This window comes from Podarcis cretensis, assembly GCF_951804945.1.
Source record: "Podarcis cretensis genome assembly, chromosome: 13".
Classification (NCBI taxonomy): Eukaryota; Metazoa; Chordata; class Lepidosauria; order Squamata; family Lacertidae; genus Podarcis; species Podarcis cretensis.
In genome coordinates, this window is record NC_137182.1 from 14,308,125 (window position 1) to 14,317,132 (window position 9,008).

The following is a 9,008-nucleotide window of genomic DNA, read 5'->3' on the forward strand; positions in this document are numbered from 1 at the left end:
GGACTACAACTCCCATGGTCCTTGAGCATTGTCCTTTTTCTCCTGCTTTTCAGCCAGACTCCCAGGTGGGTGGTATTAAAAGCGGAAATTCCCTTTAATATAGTCTGGTTCCTTTAGAGAAATGGAACACCGTACAAAGTGCATTTGACGAAACTTAGATTGTCATGTTGTAGGCAGTGTATACAAAAGGACTGAGGCAGATTCCTGTTTTTTCCTATGTTTATTGATGGCTATGTATTGTTTGTTTTCTAATTTGCAGGAAGGCTTTGAGTGATGCCTGGGGCGGATCGATAAGAGAGGAAATGAAGACAGGATTTGGGGTGTTTTCCCTCTACTTTGCATATATAGGTGTGATTCAAGTAGGTCGCTGTGTTGGTCTGATGCAGTCAAAATATATTTTTTAAAAAAATTTTAAATTGTCCAGTAGCACCTTAGAGACCAACTAAGTTTGTTCTTGGTATAAGCTTTTGTGTGCATGCACACTTATGTGTAGCCTTGCTTTTGAATCCCTTCCATGTCCCTTGCCCTCATGCCTGCTGATATCTTCATTTGCTTTGCAGTGAGAGGAAGCAGCAGCCTGGGAACCACCTCCCGGAAGGGAATGGAGCCCAGGAAAAGGACAGATGAGTCGCAGGTACAGGGGCAGGGGGAAGGAGGTGTTATGAAACGCCTAAGAACGCCCTGCTGGATCAGACCAAGGGCCTGTGAGATTATTCCTACAAAAAGGCGGCTCTTGTGAGCTCCGCAGTGGGATCTGCTTTAAGTCCCTGGGGTGGGTGTGACAGCTGAACGTGTCCCAGGTGATGTTCTGTCCCTGGCATTCGGTCTGTGGCAGCCCATTCACATGGTATGGGATTCTTCCCTCGAACCAGCCCTTAGTTTAGAGTTCTCCTATGCTTCAAGAATACCTTCTTTCTTCCAGGATCTCCTGTATGCACCACTGTGGCTGCTGCCAAAAGAAAAAAGGCCCTGAGTCAGGCACATACAGAAGACCAAGGCAGACTTGCGGTTTTCGTCGCAAAGGGAAGAGGGTCGAGATGTGTGCCGGAGCCTCCTGCTGAAGCCACTCATGTAAAAAGAACAGGTAAGAGGAGGAAGCGACACGGGTGGCGCTGTGGTCTAAACCACAGAGCCTAGGGCTTGCCAATCAGAAGGTCGGCAGTTCGAATCCCCGCAACCGGTGAGCTCCCGTTGCTCAGTTCCTGCTCCTGCCAACCTAGCAGTTCGAAAGCACGTCAAAGTGCAAGTAGATAAATAGGTACCACTCCGGTGGGAAGGTAAATGGCGTTTCCGTGCGCTGCTCTGGTTCGCCAGAAGTGGCTTAGTCATGCTGGCCACATGACCCAGAAGCTGCACACTGGCTCCCTTGGCCAATAAAGCGCCGCAACCCCAGAGTCATCCGCAACTGGACCTAATGGTCAGGGCTCCCTTTACCTTTAAGACAAAGGAAGATTTGCGTGGGGTGGGGAGAATTATTACCAATACATCCACCATAGGAGTTATGCTGTCGCCAAGAAAAGGGCCGTAACACCTGCTCCACCTCATTCCCTGCTTGACTGGGAGGGCTACGGACCCGAAGAGTCTGCAGCACCATGGGGAGATCTGCTGCACCAAAATTTTCTAGGCGGTGGTGACACCTTGATCTCAGGCAGCAAAGGGGAATAGAAAATTTGCATGGGGCAAGGAGAACACCCTACAAGTTGAGCGTACGTATTCATTCCATAGAGGCATTTCTGAAAAAAAGGCTGACAACAACAACAATAATTATAATAATAAATTTTATTTATACCCCGCCCTCCCTGGCTAGAGCCGGACTCAGGGCTGCTAACACCAGTAAAATTACAGTAAAAACATAATGGGTGGGGGGGACCAATTTAAAATACAGGTTAAAATGCAATTTAAAATGCAGCCTCATTTTAAAAGTAGCCCATATATCAAAACCATAAGGGGAGGGAAACATAAGGGTCAGACTGAGTCCAAACCAAAGGCCAGGCAGAACAGCTCTGTCTTGCAGGCCCTGCGGAAAGATGTCAAGTCCCGCAGGACCCTAGTGTCTTGAGACAGAGCGTTCCACAAAGTCGGGGCCAGTACTGAAAAGGCCCTGGCCCTAACTGAGACCAATCTAACCACCTTGCGGCTTGGGACCTCCAAAGTGTTGTTATTTTTGGGCCTTAAGGTCCTCCGCGGGACATACCAGGAGAGGCAGTCCGTAGGTACGAGGGTCCTAGGCCGCATAGGGCTTTAAAGGTCAAAACCAGCACCTTAAACCTGACCCTGTACTCCACCAGGAGCCAGTGCAGCTGGTAAAGCACTGGATGAATGTGCTCCCGCGGCAAGGACCCCGTAAAGAGCCTCGCCGTGGCATTCTGCACCCGCTGGAGTTTCTGGGTCAGCTTCAAGGGCAGCCCCACATAGAGCGAATTACAATAATTAAGCCTGGAGGTGACTGTCGCATAGATCACTGTGGCCAGATCAGGGTGAGAAAGGTAAGGGACCAACTGCTTAATATGGCGGAGATGGAAAAATGCCACCTTTGCTGTGGCTGCAACCTGGGCCTCCATGGAAAGGGAGGAGTCAAAGGTTACACCCAAGCTCGGCTTTGGGAACTTGGGGCCCTCCTACAGGCGATGTTCGGCTACAACTCCCATTGTCCTTGACCATTGTCCTTTTTCTCCTGCTTTTCAGCCAAACAACCAGGTGGCCATGCTGCAGGCTGAAGTTCTGGCACCTTCCAAACCAAGGCTCAGTCTTAGAACCAGTTTCTTTTGTTTGTTTGTTTGAAATAATTTTCAATAAACATTTTCTTGGGTTACGAAAGTATGTTCATTGTCTCTTTTTTCAAGTCATGTTTTCCACAAAGCGATGTTCAGTGTTTGTGCGTGGGGCTTTCCATCCTCGGCACTCACAGACTGAACAAAATTGCAATGTATCTCAACAGAATTAGAATGTTATGCAAAAGGGGGGCTACGTTTCCCAGCACAATTCAAAGTGTTGGTGCTGAGCTTTAAAGGCCGTAAACAGCCTCGGTCCAGTATACCTGAAGGAGCATCTCCACCTCCATCGTTCTGCCCGGACACTGAGGTCCATCTCCAAGGGCCTTCTGGCGATTTCTTCGCTGCGAGAAGCCAAGTTACAGGGAACCAGGCGGAGGGCCTTTGTTGGCAAGGTGACGTCTCTGCTTTTTAAGATGCTGCCTAGGTTTGTCATTGCTCACAACAATAGTAGCATTAAAAACTATGCAGGGAAAATACTGTTATACATTTGCAGGAGATCCTAAACACTAGAAATTGATCGATGGTAGGATTTTGATTAATTTGGATATCAATGAAAGGAGAAGCTGCAGGACTGTGCTGGACAAGGAATCTCTGGGCTGACTTGCAAACCAGGCTGGCCGGTCTAGCAAAGAGCAAATCTGTTAACACACCTGAGCTTGGTGGGCGCACAACCCAACTGGGAACTGGGGATGAGCCCCAAATGTATAGTGGGTACACAGGCTATGGTTTCAAGGGAAAGGTTTCTAGCAGGCTTTATCTCGCACAGGGCAGGAGCATAGTGAGATTAATTTTGTATTATTGGTTTGCACCATCACTGTGTGTGACCCTTTAAAAAGAGGATACTGGAATAGACATTGACAGGAAAATAAACAGTGACTCTGTGTGGCCAGTACTGGAATAGACAGAGACAGGAAAATTAACATCTCGAAGAACAGCACCATCTGGGGGCAAAAATATAACTACAGGAATAATATTAAGGAAATTTTAAAACACAGAGGGGAGAACATATAACATAGAAATAGGGGTTTCCCTCCTCTTTTTTCCTTCAGCTCCTTTCTAATACCACCCTAGAAAGAAGGGGTGGAAAATATCGAATAATCCAGAAGGGAATGGACTTAAGGTAAAGGTAAAGGTACCCCTGCCCGTACGGGCCAGTCTTGCCAGACTCTAGGGTTGTGCGCTCATCTCACTCTAGAGGCCGGGAGCCAGCGCTGTCCGCAGACACTTCCGGGTCACGTGGCCAGCATGACAAGCTGCATCTGGCGAGCCAGCGCAGCACACGGAACACCGTTTACCTTCCTGCTGGTAAGCGGTCCCTATTTATCTACTTGCACCCGGGGGTGCTTTCAAACTGCTAGGTTGGCAGGCACTGGGACCGAACGACGGGAGCGCACCCCGCCGCGGGGATTCGAACCGCCGACCTTCTGATTGGCAAGTAGGTCCAGTCGTGGCCGACTCTGGGGTTGCGGCGCTCATCTCACTTTATTGGCCAAGGGAGCTGGCGTACAGCTCCCAGGTCATTGGCTAGCATGACTAAGCCGCTTCCGGCGAACCAGAGCAGCGCACGGAAATGCCGTTTACCTTCCCACCGGAGTGGTACCTATTTATCTACTTGGACTTTGATGTGCTTTCGAACTGCTAGGTTGGCAGGAGCAGGGACTGAGCAACGGAAGCTCACCCCGTCGCGGGGATTCGAACCGCTGACCTTCTGATCGGCAAGTCCTAGGCTCTGTGGTTTACCCCACAGCGCCACCCGCGTCCCTGGAATGGACTTATAATTATTTATTTTAGGGGAGTTCCCTAGAAGTTATAAAACACTGAGAGACAACTGAAAAGGAAGAACGGAGGAGACAGAAATCCAATGGGATCAAAGAAAGCCCAACCAACAAGCAGTTTTGCGACAGCCTTGAATCACCAACGAAGAGTCTCAATTATAGAAAGTGAAAGCAACATGGACTTGAAAGAACTTATAGCAGCAATGGAAAGAATGGAAAAAATTCTAGGTGAAAAAATGACAATATTGGATGGAAATATCAGGATATTAGATGGGAAAATGGAAAATATGGGAAGATTGAAAAAAATTCGAATTTAATAATGGAACTTTCTAACCAAGTAAACCAAATGACAATTAAACATAAAAGACTTAGAAACAACAGTCCAGGAAGTCAAAGTGAAGAGGCAGAAACAAGATGAAATTATATAAAAAAAAAACCCAAATAGATCAAAAAAGAGATGAAAAGGTATCTCTCGAACCAGAATTGCAAGGGGTCAGTGCATCTGGCTGGGAAGAAGATGGTCGGAGTTTGGAGGCCAGACAGAGCTGGCTGTGGGCAGGATCCTGTGGGCATTGCTGGGGGTTGGACTAAATGACCCTTGGAGTCCCCTCCATCTCTGCCATGCTATGATTCTATCAAGCAGCTAAAGGAACGGGCAGGGGAGCAAGATGCAGAACCAGGGGAGGCACAACCACACACTCCAGCAGCACCCTCTGGCCTGACCCACGGGGGCCTCATCCCAGCACACTCCCCCCCCATAGTTTTATTCTTCTTAACTGAGCTGCCTGGGAACCCAGCAGCCTGGCCCCTGTTTGTCATCCTATGTCACAAAGTGCTGCTTTGCAAGCAAGACTTATATTGCCCTGCAGGAGGGATGCCTGGCAGATGATGGTGAGAGACTTGGCAAGACAGTTGTGCCCATCAGCGATAATGAGAGGGAACTCATTGTTCCTAAACTTGTTCTAGATCATTTTCAAGAGAATTTCCCACAGTTTCACAATCTTGCCACTGTTTGGGGTGGGTTTTAATAGGTAGGAGAATATACGTTAGTTGAAATTTATCCCTCCAGATATCCACATATGTGAGCTGCACAGAGTTTTAAAAAACCCTTCTTGACAGCAAAACTAAAAATTTAAGAATTAGCCTGAGAAACCTTGTTTGGAGCAATTCCAGCTATGAAGTAAACTGCCTTCCCTCTTCCTACCCAATTTTAGAAAGAATCAGGAAGCAAACCAAGAAGTTTAAAAATAAGCCTGCGTGTGACCCTTGATAAAGAGGTTCCTGCCCCGAGGGGCTTACAATCTTTAATTTGACACAGGGAAAGGTCCAAGGTGCATCCTAAATCCGCCTGTGACACATAAGGCAGGGTCAATGAGTTTAGATTTTGGGATTCCCGGACTTTTCGTATCTGTACCCTCTTCCTCTCTTTTTGCAATAGGGTAATTAAGGTTGGCGCTGTGGGTTAAACCACAGAGCCTAGGACTTGCCGATCAGAAGGTCGGTGGTTCAAATCCCCACGACGGGGTGAGCTCCCGTTGCTCGGTCCCTGCTCCTGCCCACCTAGCAGTTTGAAAGCACGTCAAAGTGCAAGTAGATAAATAGGTACCGCTCTGGCAGGAAGGTGAATGGCGTTTCCGTGTGCTGCTCTGGTTCGCCAGAAGTGGCTTAGTCGTGCTGGCCACATGACCCGGAAAAACTGTCTGCGGACAAATGTTGGGTTGGAATAAACGACAGACGAGGGGTGGTGTCATCTGGGAGGCATCCTCTCGAGCATGTCTCGAGGAGTCTCTTTTATTGAATATTACAGCATTGCCACATATGTGCTTATTGCTGATTTCTTAACACAAGTACAAAGCAAAGGTTACATATAGGTATTAATCACTAATAGACCAAAGGCTGGGAAAGGGAACACAGAATTGGACAGGCGTGAAAACCTCCTTGTTAAACTATTACTAGTGATTAATATACAGCATTCATCCATAAATGTGGTCAACCAAGCACTAAGAACAGGTCAGACTAAGAACGAGTCAGAATGCAATGTTTTCATGAGCTCATGGTGAACTGAACATTCTAGGGGGATGTGCAGAAACAAAACTTTCCTTCAGACAAACGCCGGCTCCCTCGGCCAGTAAAGTGAGATGAGCGCCGCAACCCCAGAGTCGTTAGCGACTGGACTTAACTGCCAGGGGTCCTTTACCTTTACCTTTACCTATGTTTTTACTGGTACATTTATGAAGATTCATTTTATATCTTAGACCTTATAATTATCATAACACTTGGAAAGGGAGTTTGAATGTTGTGGGGGGTGGGGAGGCAGGTGAGAGTCACTTGAGAGAGGTGGGTTCTAGAAGGGGAGCACTTGGTGGGGGACCTGAAGCTGGGCTGGGCAGCTCTTCATAGAATCATAGAATCATAGAGTTGGAAGAGACCACAAGGGCCATCGAGTCCAACCCCCTGCCAAGCAGGAAACACCATCAGAGCACTCCTGACATATGGTTGTCAAGCCTCTGCTTAAAGACCTCCAAAGAAGGAGACTCCACCACACTCCTTGGCAGCAAATTCCACTGTCAAACAGCTCTTACTGTCAGGAAGTTCTTCCTAATGTTTAGGTGGAATCTTTTTTCTTGTAGTTTGGAACCATTGCTCCGTGTCCGCTTCTCTGGAGCAGCAGAAAACAACCTTTCTCCCTCCTCTATGGGACATCCTTTTATATATTTGAACATGACTATCATATCACCCCTTAACCTCCACTTCTCCAGGCTAAACATGCCCAGCTGCCTTAGCCGTTCCTCATAAGGCATCGTTTCCAGGCCTTTGACCATTTTGGTTGCCCTCCTCTGGACACGTTCCAGTTTGTCAGTGTCCTTCTTGAACTGTGGTGCCCAGAACTGGACACAGTACTCCAGGTGAGGTCTGACCAGAGCAGAATACAGTGGCACTATTACTTCCCTTGATCTAGATGCAATACTCCTATTGATGCAGCCCAGAATTGCATTGGCTTTTTTAGCTGCCGCGTCACACTACAGAGGGAAGGCAGTTTACTTCATAGCTGGAATTGCTCCAAACAAGGTTTCTCAGGCTAATTCTTAAATTTTTAGTCTTGACAGGATCAGTGGTCTTCAGGATCAGTAGTCCAGCAGTAGGATCAAGTGTGCCCATCAGTGACCATGAGAAGGAACTCTAAATGTAGGAGGAGCTCTGAGGCATAGAGGAGATGAGTGGCATAGAAATATTATTATTATTATTAGTGCCATCCGTCAGTGGTGCCACTGTGTGGGGTGGGTTTTAATAGGAGAGTATACAGTGGTACCTCAGGTTACATATGCTTCAGGTTACATACGCTTCAGGTTACAGACTCCGCTAACCCAGAAATAGTGCTTCGGGTTAAGAACTTTGCTTCGGGATGAGAACAGAAATTGTGCTCCGGCACAATTGTGTTCCAGCAGCAGGAGGCCCCGCTAGCTAAAGTGGAGCTTCAGGTTAAGAACAGTTTCAGGTTAAGTACGGACCTCTGGAACGAATTAAGTACTTAACCTGAGGTACCACTGTACATTAGTTGAAATTGGTCCTTCCAGATACCCACAAATGTGAGATGAACAGAGTTTTAAAATCCCCTTCTTGGCAGCAAAACGAAAAGCTTAGGAGTTAGGCTGCCAAACCTTGTTTGGAGCAAGTCCAGCTATGAAGGAAGTTGCCTTATTCTTCGTAGCCCAGTTCAGAAAAAATCAGGCAGCAGCCTGAGTAATTTAAAAATAAGCCTTATTTATTATCATGCATTGGTTCACAGCAGCAGTAGCAGTAAAAACTATGCAGGCAAAATAGTGTTTTGGATTTGAAGGGGACACCTCTAAACCCTAGAAATTAATAAATGCTAGGATTTGCATGATTTGAATTGAGCGAAAGGCCTCTAGCGGGCTTCAGCTTGCATGGGGCAGGAGCCTAGGGATATTTCTTTTCTATTATTTCTTTGCACCATCACTGTGTGTGACCTTAAAGAAGAGGTTCATGCCCAGAGGGGCTTACAATCTTTAATTTGACACAGGGAGGCAAACGTGATAGGCTGAGGTCCAGGGTGAATCCTGAATCCTCCTGCAAGACATAAGCCAGGGTCTCTGCATTTAGGCTTTGGGATTTCCAGACATTTCCCATCTGTAACCTCTTTCTCTGTTTTTATTTTCCTTTCTGTCTCCCAGGTCCAAAGTCAGGTCGCACACAGCGGTTGCTGTGGCTCCGGAAAGAAGGAGAGGCCGCCATGGAAGTTGTGGTAAGTTAATTCCATGGGGAATCCATTCCCCACATGTGCCAGGAGGTCTTGGCGAAACAGGGCTGGGGTGGGGGAGGGAACAGGCCGGTCTCGCCCCAACCCCTGTCGCCGGAAATCACCCCCCCCCATTAACACGTGTTTCACACAAGCACCATACTCACACACACGCATCTCCCCTCCCTAACCCTAGAGATG

The 9,008-nt window shown here is 47.6% G+C and overlaps 1 long non-coding RNA gene across 1 annotated transcript; it reads left to right on the forward strand.

Annotated features, from left to right (window-relative positions):
* The first annotated feature begins 513 nt into the window (after positions 1-513).
* LOC307201100 lies at positions 514-2,817 on the forward strand. The gene is made up of 3 exons (XR_013832535.1): positions 514-634; positions 923-1,084; positions 2,686-2,817. It is a non-coding gene; the product is annotated as an uncharacterized lncRNA (long non-coding RNA).
* The last annotated feature ends 6,191 nt before the right edge of the window (positions 2,818-9,008 follow it).